This window comes from Triturus cristatus, chromosome 7 (assembly GCF_964204655.1).
Source record: "Triturus cristatus chromosome 7, aTriCri1.1, whole genome shotgun sequence".
Taxonomy (NCBI): domain Eukaryota; kingdom Metazoa; phylum Chordata; class Amphibia; order Caudata; family Salamandridae; genus Triturus; species Triturus cristatus.
In genome coordinates, this window is record NC_140590.1 from 1,281,881,531 (window position 1) to 1,281,895,453 (window position 13,923).

Sequence of the window (13,923 nt, forward strand, 5' to 3'; positions counted from 1 at the left end):
GGGGTGGTATTGAGTCTAGAATATTCTTCATGGAGCTAGTGTAATGATTGTAGGATCTTTAGCAGCAGGCATGTCTTCAGGAGGGGGTAGAATGTTATTACTGAGGGATGTCAAATCATTTAAGTTGATGTTTCTCATGTTTCTTTTCTGAAATTTGGGTTTCGTTACTTGAGAGGTATTTATTCTCAGGGGATCAGAGATGAGGAATGTGATGCAGTAGTGGTCAGATGAATCACAGGGGAGGATAGATTTCAGTTGGATAAAGTTAGCCTACACGACGATAAGGTCTAAGGTCGCTCCCTTGTTGTGTGTGGGGCTGTCACAAATTTGTGTCATGTTAAGGTTAGCAAGAATATTTTTTAGGCTGTTAACTACAGGGTCATTCAAATCATTCAAATCATTCCAGTGGAGGTTGAAGTCTCCAAGGAAGGTTTGGGTGCCATGTTGACAAGAGTTAGTTGTGTATATATCCACAATTTTTTCTAAGAAACCAAGATTATCTCCAGGCAGATGGTATATAGTGTGTAGTCTATATTTTGATTTGTTATTGCAGGCAACATTGATGCAAAGGTATTTGCATGACGATAGAACAGGGGATTGTGACTGTTTGACAGAAAGGCTGTTACGGTGAATACATACAATGGCTCCACCTGGTCGACTGGAGCTATCTGATCCAGTGATGGCATAACTAGATGGGACAAGTATATCAAGGATAGGAGCAGAGGAAGCATTTAGCCTAGTTTCGGTCAGGATAAGGAGGTCACGGTCATGAGCGATGAGAAGGTCAGCAAGGTCCACTGCATGTCTAGCAGCTGGTCTGCAATTGAGTAGCATACATTTCAAATGGGATTTGGCAATAGCTGGGGTAGTCTGAGTTAGGAGAATTTGCTTAAGGTTGTTCCTGTTTATTGCTCTGGGGTTTGGTCTAGATTCTTTGTGTGGGTTCACTAGGATGGATTGGATTTGATGCTGATTGTTTATGATAGCAGAGTGAGATGTGTTATATGATAGGAGGAGGGAATGGATATCTTCATCGGACAGTAAATCTGAGTCTTTTAGTTTGATGGGCCTAGAGGGTGCATTACGGTATGGTAGGGTTCTCCAACTCAGGTCCGGGGACTTTGAAGAGGGTGAGATCAGGTTAGTTGGAAGTGTGTTGGAGGCAAGAAGAGGAGGTTAGTCCTGGTTATAATTATTAGATCTCGGATTCTTGCATGGCCGGCGATTATTAGTGGATTGAATGGTGATGTTTATAAGGGTTTGTAAGTAACTCTTGAGTTGTTGTAGGTTTTGTGTAATCTCATCCAGTCTTGAAGCTGGTGAGGTGTGGGAGTAGGCTGTAGGGTCCTGGAGTAGGGTAAAAGGATACAGGGGATTGATGCCTGTGGTGATGGAGTATTGTTCGTCAGAGGAGTTTAATATAGGGGGAGTTGGGTCAGAGGTGGCAGAAGGCTCAAAGATGCGTGAAGGGGAGCTCAGGATCGGGGAAAGAGGAGGTGCTAGGGACATATTGCTGAGTGGATTAGTGGTTTCAGACATCAGGAGTGTCATTGCTTGAGGCATGAAGGAGGTCAGAAGTGTAGTCTGAGGGAGGTGGTGATATCCATCGCTGTGTGACTCAGGAGCTCTGGGTGTGGAATTTGGATATGGTATGGTGATTGGCAGAGTCGGGCCTGGACCCTCTGGAGATGTAGGTGAGTTTGTATTGCACACCGGATTAGGAAGGACTTGAGAGGTTGCGGATACATTGCTGTCTGCAGCCTTTTTGATGAGAGGGAAAAAGTCCTCAAATAATTCAAGGTTACGATTTGATGATTAGATGAGGATAGTTCCATTGTTGAAAATGGAAATGTTTGCTTCTGCTATGTAAACCACTTAGGGGGCTATCGAGAGTCTTATCCCATGAGGAGCTTTCCTGGATGAAAAGATCGAGAGCAGCGATAGAAAGGCTTTCCTCCACTGTGCGCATCATTTTGTTATAAGGATGTGGTCACGTATAATAATACCCTTATTCATGCAGATATAGGAGCCAATGAAAAGAATTTCTGGATGAGCTTTGAGCAGTCTATGTTTTAAGTTCTTAAAAGCTTTTTTTGATAGATTCAGGGGGTACCTAATTTTATAAGCATATCTTCCTGATTTGTCCAGATTGGTGTCAGTTGTTGTCAGTGGATCCATGTCAAAACAAGGAGGGCCACTAGGTGGGTCAAGTAAGAATAGAAGAAAAGAAATCAGGTAAGAATGAAGGAAAACAGTCTAGATCACGTGGCAGGCGTATGCGAGGGGTAAGGGTAGAGAAGGTCATATGAGTGTTATAACCAGTCTAAAATAGGAGATATTGGAGTCCTGAGGTGTTTAAATGATGAAAGGGGCTAGTAGGTAAAGGTCTAGTGAGTGTGAATGGTGAAATAGTGACTCAAATGTGGATCGTGCATGACTGGCAGCTCTGAGACATCTGGATCTTCCTTAAATAAGGTGTGTAAGGAAGCTATTAATAAACTTTCATATATATGCAAGAGCGTGAGGGAGACCAGTTGGCTATGGTGAAAGAACAATGACATTGGGTGGTTGTGAGAGTATATATGAATTAGGCAAGCAAAGATTCAGAAGGATCATACGAGTTAGTCAATATCTTACAGGCTTTTGGGTTAGGAAGAGCCACAGTTCAAAGTGCTGGCGTGAACACCACTGCACGATGGCGACCGATGAATGAGCTGATTCTAATTGTTCATCATCACTGACAGTTTAGCAGGGCAATTGTTAAATTAAGCCCTACTTTGCTGTCTTCACCTCAGGCTAGGTAGAGTTCTTTGTTAATATTTTGTGCTTGATGAGTCCTTTTTCCCTAACCAGGTAGACGAGAGGAGAATATTGAATAAGTCCTTCTTTACTGTCTATGTAACATACAAAGAGATCTATCCCTTTCCCACCCCAGAAGGAGAATAACTCCAGCAATTTGCTTGAGAAAATTTACTCCAATTCAAGGGTGTAAATGGGTCGGTCAGATTGCAGTTTGGGAATGCCCACAAATGTTCATGTTTATGGGAGTTCCCAAGCTTCAAGGCACACAATGACTTACAGCACCCACTTTCACCCCTTTAGTGGGATTGTAAAGTAATTTGTGGAATCAAGGCAGTCGTAAAATGGAGCATTCGGTTGTAAACGTATGTTTACTCCTGAATTAAATTTTGGGCCTAAAACGTGTGTAACAGACACACCATAGTGAGTAAATGGCACAAACATATATCAATCATTTAGACATGTTTTATAGCTTTGAGAATCCTTCCTAAATGAAACCTTATTACGTGGCTGTTTGAAATAGCCCTTTCTGCAGGGTCAACCCCAAAGTTTTTTCCTTCCTCCTCCCCTGTTTGATGAATTTGTTTTTTATTGGCTTAAGGGCTCTGGGCACTTTACCACTGCTAGCCGGTGCTCAAGTGCATGTGCTCGCTCCCTAAAATGTGGTAACATTGGCTTATCCACAAATGGCACATTTAATTTTCTTATAATTCCCTGCGTGGCTTTTCATGGCCTTGTAAATATGCCCCCTTTTCACCTATTACTCTGTGTGAAAGACAGTGCTGCACTTGTTGGCCTCTAGTACCTTCCAACCAACAACTGCCAAAGTCGGAGGACTCTCACAACTAGCCCCATCAAAGTTCCTCACACCTGTCTTGGATGCCATCATAAGCTTGATACCCCAGCACCTTCACTTCCCCTACACTGCGCAGGAACAGCTGGCTTCCCGCACATGTTGGGGGCAATTGACTGCACACATGTCCTACTTGTGCCCCCTGCCGACACTGCACACAATTACCACAACAGAAAGCACACACATTCCATCAATGTGCAGGCAATAGTGGACCACCGGGGACTGTTCACCAATGTCATCGCCAACTTCCCAGCCAGTGTGCATGATTCCTACATCTTCCAACAGTCCATCATCAACCACCACTTTCATGATGGCTCCCATGGAAATGCATTGCTCATTGGTAAGTGCCAACGGAACACACCAGGCACCTCAACTCCACAATCATACAACTCCCAACTGTGGGAATGCACACGTAACAAAATCACATACAACATGCCAACCAACATGCCCACCTACCAGACACGACAACACAAGTAACTGTGGTTACAGGGGCCAGACATTTAGACAAACCATCCACAAAGGCATAGCCCCTCTGCCACACAATTACAGAATGTGGGGAGAGGTGGGAACCAAGAATGTGCGAAGGAGGCAAGTGACCCATGAATAAGAATGTACACAATGCCAAGTGTGTCGGTGATGTGCTGTACAGTCCTGAGTATGCAGAGCACAGACATGTCCATGTGGACATATACTGCTGGTGTTTGTAGTATTGTGGACAGTGGACGCAACCATGTTACCTCAGGCAGTGGGGAAGACCGTGGACATGTAGCTATGTTGCCCCCCCTGTAAGCGTAAGTGTAGTGGGCTGGGCCGGCGTATGGCAGTCCTGGGTAGGAGTGTGAATAAATAGCCCGGGGCTCTGGGCGTGGGTCACTTCCGGGAGGGCCACCAAAGTAACTACTGCATGTGTCTCTGTGTCCGCCCTATCCTGACGTGGCCGACCACCTTCAACTGTCAAATTTACACCAGCGACGAGGTGGCTACGTCACACGCCACCCGGCGCACATCTCGTCATCACCCGCAGAGGCGTGTCTGACTGGGCGGCACCCCTCACCCTGCCACGAGGCCGCCGCCATGACCGGTTGTGCCTGCGTAATCCTGTGCGCCTGTTGCACCCCAGCCCGCTGGTCCCTAGACCCGTGTGTCTCCAAGCAGTGATTGCCCGCCCCTGCGCACTCAGTCCTCACTGCTCACCTGCCTCCACCGGCATGTCTCCAAGAGGGTCCACCACGTGCCAATGCAATCATCAAGCCCGAGGTCCCTGAGCTTGGCAGCCTCCTCAGCCGATCGCTGGCTTCCGCGCAATAGACCCCCAGCGCACCCTGCGGCATAGCATCGCTGAGTTCTGTGTGTGCTAACTGCTACCTCCGGCCTACACTGCGGTCCAGCAGGTCTCACACAAATCAAATCCAGTCCAGACCTCCAGGCCTACTGCATCATCGCAGGCTGCACACCCGCTCAGCTCTTCAGGTGGGCCTACCTCAGTGCACCGCAAGTCATCGCCATGTGGCGGTAGGCCCGTGCCGGACGCATTGCCTCAGGTGCCACTACCTCTGTGCACCACAAGTCATCGTCCCGTGGGGATTCCCAACAAGTCCGCCTCCAGCAGCCAACAGCATATCCTCGGTAACGCCACTGGAGCCCTTCACAGTTACGGGGCCATCCCCGTCCCAGGCAGGCCACTGGAAAGCCTGGGTGGAACATCTGGAGACATACTCCGAAGCGCACGACATCCCAGTGCCGCGGCGGTGGCCCACGCGTAGGCATGTGAGGAGTGTGAAGAAATGGCGTGGGGCTCTGGGTGTGGTTCAGTTCTGGGCTCTGGGCGTGGTTCAGTTCTGGGCTGGCCACAACAGTAACTATGGCGTGTGTCTCTGTTGTAGTGTCGGCACCACCCGGGCCTTAATCGACAATGTTGCAATGTAGCATGCACCCGGAGTGCGGGCTCGCCTGAATGGATAAATAAAGAAGCGCAAGACCGCTCGGGGTCTTGGCTAATGCATGCCAACTGTTGTGTGTGTATCTTCATTGCCGCAGCATAAGCCAAAGGCCTAGCCTACATTAATCTCACTTACCTCTCACAGGTGATCAAGGATATGCACTCTGCCCGTGGATGATGACACCCCTCCGAGCCCCTAACGCCCCGGCCCAGAGGCAGTAAAATGTGGCCCACAAACGCACCAGGGGCATTGTTAAGCGCATATTTGGTGTGTTAAAGTCACGTTTCAGGTGCCTGGACATCACAGGTGGAAGACTCCTGTACAGCCCAGAAATAGCGTGCAAGATGATCATCGCATGTTGTGTATTGCACAACATATGTGTACGCACCAATACCCCATGGATCCAAGTGCCAGATGCACCAGACGATGATGAGGAAGATGAGGCAGGTGGACCACACCCCACTGCAGCTGCAGCAGGAATAGCCCGAAGGAACACAATCATTAACAATTTCTTTGCATGAGCACGTCACATTGTGACTGTCCTTAGCAATCATGGAACAGTACAAAATGACCACATGAACAGCATGTGCAAATAAATTCATTACAACACACATTCCCTGTGTGCATGTCCGTCCTCTGCATTAGCACATCACTCTGACAAGTGTAAGTGCAACATTAAGTGCTAACAATCTCACAAATAGCAAATAGATGGTGGGTATGTCACCTCTGTACAGAGAGGCTGTTTAGGGTGTCACGTATTCGAAATGCCATTTCAGGGTGTCAGATGTAGTACGTAATCCCACTCATCAGCGTATCACATGTGTACAAAAACATGACACGAAGGCTGTCATTGGTGTTAAAAAAAAGACAACAGGGTGTCATTTGGGGTCAAATATGACATTTCGGGTGTCATTTGGGGTCAAATATGAAATTGCAGGTGTCATTTGGGGTCAAATATAAAATAGCGGGTGTCATTTGGGGTCAAATATGAACCACCCTGATGCAGAGATGCACCCCGTGACTCAAGTCCCACAACATGAGCAACATAGAAGTAAGGGGCACAGTGAACACCTCAGCAACATGGGTGATGCACACGAACTAAAAAGCCAGCAGGAATACCTTGCGTGGAACACACCAAGGTCTCCCCTGGACATATGTGCCATGTACAGATCACATGTCTACACGGACATCATCCATCAATAGTAGTGAACAGTGTCAGCTAATAGGTGCTAGGTGAGAAGTCACGTGCCTCCTCACAGCTACCTGTACCCATCACTGTCAGACTGCAGCAAAACACCACTGCTACATCAGAGCATGCAAAATTGACCGTGAGGGCAGGTACATGCTGGGAAGGGTTCAACCGTGCCGGAAGGCGAAGCAGTGACCCCCCCCCCAAAAAATTCCACATCACATTTCCAGAATGCAAGCAGATGACAAACTAACTTTAGGGATGAAAGCTCCTTTGTCTGAACTGGCAGGCGGTAGCACATCTGCACCTCCGACCTTGGAATTGCATGCGCCCGGCACCCCCTGAGAGATACCATAGCAGCTGATGATGACTCCCACACTAAGCACAGCGCTAACCAAAGACCAACGTATACACACCCCACACACAGGAGTCCTTGCTCGCAGTTCTCTTGCATGGAATGACCTTCACATTTATGCACAGACCATCCCAGGAGTCCAACCGTTGCACACTCAAACAAATCATTGCTCCGAGCTGTGGCATCCACATAACTTTGACTTGGACTTTTTTACACACAGCCCTATTTCCTACATTGACGTGGGGCTAAGTTGGAAGATTGTTGTTTAGGAGCAATGAGGCCACAGCTAGTTCACACATTCCCAGTCATCTTACTGCCTATATGGGTCACGGTCAAACATGTGCATTGATGTAAGTTCCCAGGGAGTACCTTTTTTTGGAATCACTGCCCCTACATTCATCCATACTTTCCTACTTGCTTGATCATCGATATGACACATCTGTGTGAATCATAATGTTTTAATCACATTCGGTGGAGTGTTGAAGCTGGACCACTACATGGCCATGCAAACCCCACTTTACATTGTTGCCCCTTGGAGGGCCAGCCAGAGTCCTTTAGGGATTGACCAGTTCATCGGAAGAGTAAGAGTTCAGTCTGCAGTCTGATTGCTGTGTCATTGGTAACCAAACCTAATATGGCAGTCCATGTCGAGAGCCAAGGTGAGTTTTGCAGAGTGTATCGGGGACAGTGGAAGGTATTATTCCAGGGCATGATGCAGAGGGCAGATCCAAGCTGAAACAGGCCGTATGGCGGAGATGAATGCTACCGCTTCCTTCTTACAAGAATGGCAGAATCATTCACATCATCGTCCTCTGATGTGTGATGTGCCTCACATGTGGGTGGTGGTGTTTTGTCTGCAGCACTGTGAGGCACTGACACATCAGGGGCGGAGATGTGGATGGAGTAGTAGCAGCAGCATTCATCTGCGCCAGGCCTTGTGGCAGCAATGCCATGATGAGTATCTGCAGGGCATGGAAGATCCTAGCTACATCTTGCTGGTGTACTGCCGTGGCAGCCATTCTTTCCACCTGCATTCGCTCCATGTTCTCCATGATCCTCTGCATGTGTCCCAACTCCTGGCTGACATCGCTGGAGCCACTCTGACTAGACAGTTGTTCTTGTCTCAGAGTCATGACTCCAGCAATGTCAGCCATGGCTTGTTGGAGAGCATGGAGCGGACTGTGGGTGTCCGGTAGGGATTGTAAGTGGTCCCTGATGGGACTCAGACACCCACGTATTGCAACTAGTTTGGCTGCCATGAGGTTGAACTCCACCCACACCTGATCAGCCATCTCCTTCTGGCCCTCTAACACACGGCACTTGAATGCCATGTGTTAGTCGTGGGGGTCCTGGGAGACAGCTGTGGTGGTGGGTGCTTCCTGCTGTGTGGTCTGTGCAGGGGGTGGGGTCTCCTCGATGCAGCTGGTCTGCCCTGCTCCTGGGGGTGGGGTTCTGAGGGTGTCCATGAGCTGTTGGAGGGCATCGGTGTCGATGGCGAAGAGATGTACGGTCTGCACTGCAGGAGGTGTTGATTCTCGCTCTGCAATGTAAAGGGGAGATGCAGTTTAACAGTGTGTTCCATGTATGTTCACGCATTGGACAAGTTTACAAACAGACTGCATGACAATGTACATTGTGACTGGAAGGAGATGCCTATTTGATGAGGGACAGTGGACATTTCTACACCATCAGCGATGTGGGGTTGTACTTGTACATTATCGTCTCTCAGTTTCCTGCTATGCCAAATATGATTGGCCAGTTTCTACACACATGCGGAAGCAGTTGTGTCCTCTGTTCTGTTGTGAAAGTGTTGCAGTGTGTACCACATTGTTGTCAATGTTGATGTGCTCTGATTCTTATGTGTGTGTGCTGCATTGTGGGAGAGTCGCCCCTGCAGCTCTGATTTTGCTGGCCCTTATCCCTTTCAGGCGGTGTGCCTTTCACTTCTGTGCTTATTCAGTGCTGAGATGTTGCAGACTTGGGTAAATTGGGCTCTTGGTGGGAGTTGGGACTCTTGGGCATGGTTTGTCCGTAGATGTCTTGTTGACGTCAGGGGTTGTTTGTGCACATGAATGTGTCAGAGTGTGACCTGCTCCTTTACGGATGTGGTCCACACTCAGCCACCTCAGTGTTGTGGCGTGCACCATGTCATGATAATTGGACTGCAGCCATGCTAATCGTCATGCAGTGTCACTTGCATTGTCAGTTTGGCTCACGGACCCGCAGCTTTGCTGGGTTCAGCACATGTGCATGGGTTTGTTATGAGATTAGTGAAGTGTGGGAAGGGCCTCCTGCACCCACGATCTAGACTTTTTGCTGGTGAATGCACTCTGGATAAACCGCTCAATTTCTCTTCTTGTTTCAACCATGTTTTCTAGTGTCTGGATTCGTACTATTTGCATCCCTGTCCCTGCTTATTTTTTGTAGCGCCTGGCCACTTTTGGGGCAAGGGATTGGTTCACTAGCACTGACAAGTCTCTCCCGCTAGGCCCCACAACTGTTCTGGGAAGAGGGTTATTACTTGTTTTGCCCCTGGGCCAATTCCCTGAATTTGCTCATCTGTACTCGTGAAAGAGCGTCGGCCACTGCATTCTCCACCCCTGGTACATGACGGGCCTTCAGGTCTACGTTCCCCTCTAACTGCAGCTTAACCAATTGCCGCATTAGTCTCAGCATATCTGACCACCTAGGTGAGCCCCTATTGATTGCCTGTGCCACCCCTTTGTTGTCTGACCACAGCGTCAGCTTCATGTTCCTCAGTTCCCGCTTCCAGACAGTTAGTGCCACTATAATGGGGAGCAGCTAAGAAAAATCAATGTTGTCGGTGATGCCCTGGTTGTGCCACCTGCTTGGCCATTGGCCTGTGCACCATCTGTCGCCCAGAATTTTCACGAAGCCTGTGCTACCTGCAGCATCTGTGAACAGGGCTATCTGCCTGAGTACTCTATTCTTACTATATTTTGAAGTCTCTGTCTCAAATACTGCGGGCCAGTGTCATTCATTGCTCTTTGGGCCAAGGTGAGTGCTTTATATTTTATTCTTCTTTTCACAGGCAACCAATGTAGACTACGCAAATGAGGGGTAATGTGGTGGCGCAAAGGCATATTCCGAACAAGCCTTGCCACCGCGTTTTGAATAATCTGTAGCCTTCTGAGCAGATACTCAGGAAGACCCAGATAGAGGCTGTTCGTATAGTCAAGCTGGGAGGTGACTAATGTATGTACCACAGTCTAACTGTAATTCATTGGCAGAAAGTGAAGAAAGCTCCGTAGAGCCTTCAACTTCCAAAAGCATTGAGCGGAAACATGGGAGATTTGCACTTTGCCAGTCAATTGCGCATCAAACTTGAAACCCAAATTCCTAGCAGAGGCAACTGGAAGAGGAGGTGGATTTACCTCAGCCAGCCACCAAAGTTCTGGTGGTGGAGTGGCGGACTGGTTGAAAAACAAAACCTCCGTTTTATAGGTGTTCAATTTTAAGCAGCTCTCCGTCATACATGACGAGATATCAAGAAGACACTGCTTAAAACTGACAAAGGCTGTCTTGCTGTGATCTCTGAAGGAGAACACCAGTTGCCTGTCATTGGCATACGAGACAACCTTCACCCAACATTGCTCAATAACTGCCGCAAGGGGAGTGAGGTACACATTAAAAAGCGTTGGACTCAAAGCAGAGCCTTACAGGACCCCACACACAAGGTGACTAGAGGTGGAAAGATGAGGATGGAGAGTCACCTGCTGTGTACGCCCCTCTAGAAATGAGCAAATCCAGGCCCAGACCGTTCCAGTCACCCCTAGACATTTAAGTCTATTTAGGAGAATCCTGTGTGACACCGTATCAAAAGCTGCGGATAAGTCCAGCATCGCACAGCTTCCGTGATCTAAAGTTTCACGGATAGTCTCTGCGACTTCAAGTAGAGCAGCCTCCGTGCTATAACCGGATCTAAATACAGACTGGGAGTCGTTCAGATGATGGTTTGACTCCAGGAAGTCCCCTAGTTGTTTCTGAACTTCTTTTTCTGGAATTTTAGCCGGGAGGAAAGAATTTGGCCTAAAGTTTTGGGCTCTTTTGGATCAGCATCTTCTTTCTTAAGAATTGGCTGAACAAATGCATTTTTCCAACTGGTAGGATAAATCCCCATCTCTAACGAGGAATTCCAGATTGTGTTCAATGCAGGGTTGCGCCAAAGGACTAGTAACTTAAAAAATCTAGCAGGGAAGGGGTCGGCCGGGAGCTTGATTTTATTGTATTAAGTTCCCCCAGGGATGCTTCCATACTGAAGGGACGAAAGACCAACCACATACTTGTGCGGCACAGTGTATGAGGTGGTTGGTCTGGTGGTCCTAAAGGTGGAAAGGAGGAGTAAACATCTTGGATTTTGTTCTGAAAAAAAGTAGCAAACTTTTCACAGAGAATCACTGATGGAGGAATAGTACTATTCAGAACAAGTGGTTTAATGAAACCCTGGACTATATTAAATATTTCTTTTGCAGAGTTGTCAGAGGTTTTGATCTGATTAGCGACATAGTTCCTAATGATCTTGCGCTTTAAACTATGAAATTTCCTTTGGGCTACTTTGTATACACTTGGCCTCTGGCTCATAGTTTTTTCGCCAGGCACACTCCAGCCTCTTACATAGGCTTTTCTCCGTGTGGAGTTCCATTGTAAATCGGGGGGCCGAGGGTTTACTCCTAGTCAATTTCATAGTCTTAGTTGGGGCAATTTTATCAAGAGCTGAGGTAACCCAACAGTTAAAAGTTAACACGTCCTTGCTAGGTTCACCTGTAAGCTGGGGAGGAGGAAACCCACAGTAAATTAAAAGGGATCAACCATTGATCCGACCAAGTTATAGGTAATGGGTCCTCTATCTGTAGAGTATGATCATTGGTAAAAAGTAAATCAAGAATATGGCCAGCCACATCGGTGGTTGACAATACCTTTTGAATCAGATTAAGCCCTTTGAGGCTGTCGGCCAACTGGACAGCTAAGGGGCAATTAACGTTATCCATATGGACATTAAAATCACCGAGGACTGTGTAATTAGTATACCTAAGTGAAAGGTCAGCGATAGTGTCATAAAGCTTCAGCAATGGGCAGCTGGGGCGTTTGGGGGTCCATAAACCAGCAGTCCGGCCATTGAGGAGGCTTTGGAGAATTTAATGCAGAAGGACAAAGCCTCAATCTGCCCTATACTTTCAATTCTCTCCTATGCGAGATCTCCCAATCCTCTCTCATAATCATGGCAAGGCCACCTCCTAGTCTGTTTCCAACTCGGTTCGCCTTGGAAATCCTGTATCCTGCTGGAATAGCCAGTGCTATATCCGGGTTGGAGCTCTCTCTCAACCAAGTTTTGGTTAAAAACATGATGTTCCAGGCGTTCGTCTTTAAGGTCAGCCAGATATCATTTGCATGCTTTGGGAGAGATCTACATGCCTTGATGGTGGGCCTTGGGCGAGGTTTAGATACTACAATAGACCCAACCCCCGAAAAATCTGTGTGCTCACCGTCTTTCACAAGCCCATTATATAGCTTGATCATGTCTGTGCAATAAATGTCTTACACTCCTCTGTGTTAGGCCTAAGGCTGCTCGCCCTCACTACCAGAGTACTTTGGGTTTTGCATTGAGCCCTGTGCACTTTTGAGGGACCCTGGACTCTGTTCATGGTATTACCACCTGGTGGCAATATCATACACAGAGCCAGCTTCCTACAGTGGGATTGAGAGGAAAGTATAAGCAGATGGGTGAGTGAATATTCAAGTTCAGATACCATTGCCTCTTTTTTCCAGGTCAGCATCATAAAAGTCCTGCTGCTGTCACTCAAACATCTGCTGTTAGTATTATTTTTTTTGTTTTACCTGTATTAAAAAGCAACTGTTAGAGAGACGGTCATTGTTTTGTCCAGCCACCGCCTACCTAACTATGCTCTAGGCAGGAATACAGGTGCCAGCCTCATCAAAATGGGTTTGAATGTAGGTGTGCCAGGCACTATGCAATCCTAATCTTGGTGCCAGGGCTGGCATTTGGCATGGACAGGCTGGGCCCAGACCCAGAGCGCCAACCTTAGAGGGGCCCACTGACCTGTCTGCATGAAGGTTGTGCATTCAGCACTCTCCAACTGACCGGCGGCAGTGGTTCTTCCTAAACTGCTTTTAAATCTTTTTTGATTTCATTATACTGCAGGCACCATGTTTAGCACCTATTAACTCCAACAATTCTCCTTCCATCTCCCTCTCACCCCCAGCAATCCTATATTTTTACACTCCTTTACCCTGCCATCACCAACCACCAGGGCTTTAAGCTGAGCACCGGCAGTTTTTCAAAGAAGGCCTCGAAACGGATCTCTGTCGGTCTCTGTTTTGTGCCCTGGCACATGCGATCAGTTTTTTTTCCGGACTGCTCTGACAGCAGGCACATCGATGTGCGCGTGCTCACCCTGCTCACTTCTCACTAGTGGAGAAGTAACGGCATGAGGTCATGCCAGGTGAGCGCTGTAGGGGAAGGGAAATCCTTTAAAGAGAGTCATTTTCTCTGTGGATTTCCCTTCTCTTTTAGAATCACAGGAGCAGCAACATTGTCGTACTGCCGCCAAGGCTGTAAATGGAAGCTTTTTCAATATTAGATACAAGCCACAGTTGCTGCTTATTTATCTTATGCCACTCACAACTATTGACAAAGCCAATACTTCTGACTTGCTGTAGGTATGATGTTAATTGTTGTATGATATCTGGCTGCAATGACAGAAACAGCAAAATACAAATCAGGCTGCACAATATGGTAAACACAGAT

General features: G+C 47.6%; 1 protein-coding gene across 3 annotated transcripts in view; it reads left to right on the forward strand.

The window, feature by feature from the left end:
• LOC146811881 (sulfotransferase 1 family member D1-like) overlaps positions 1-13,923 on the forward strand; it is a 331,172-nt gene that overhangs the window by 41,987 nt on the left and 275,262 nt on the right. The gene's annotated exons all lie outside the window — the stretch shown is intronic.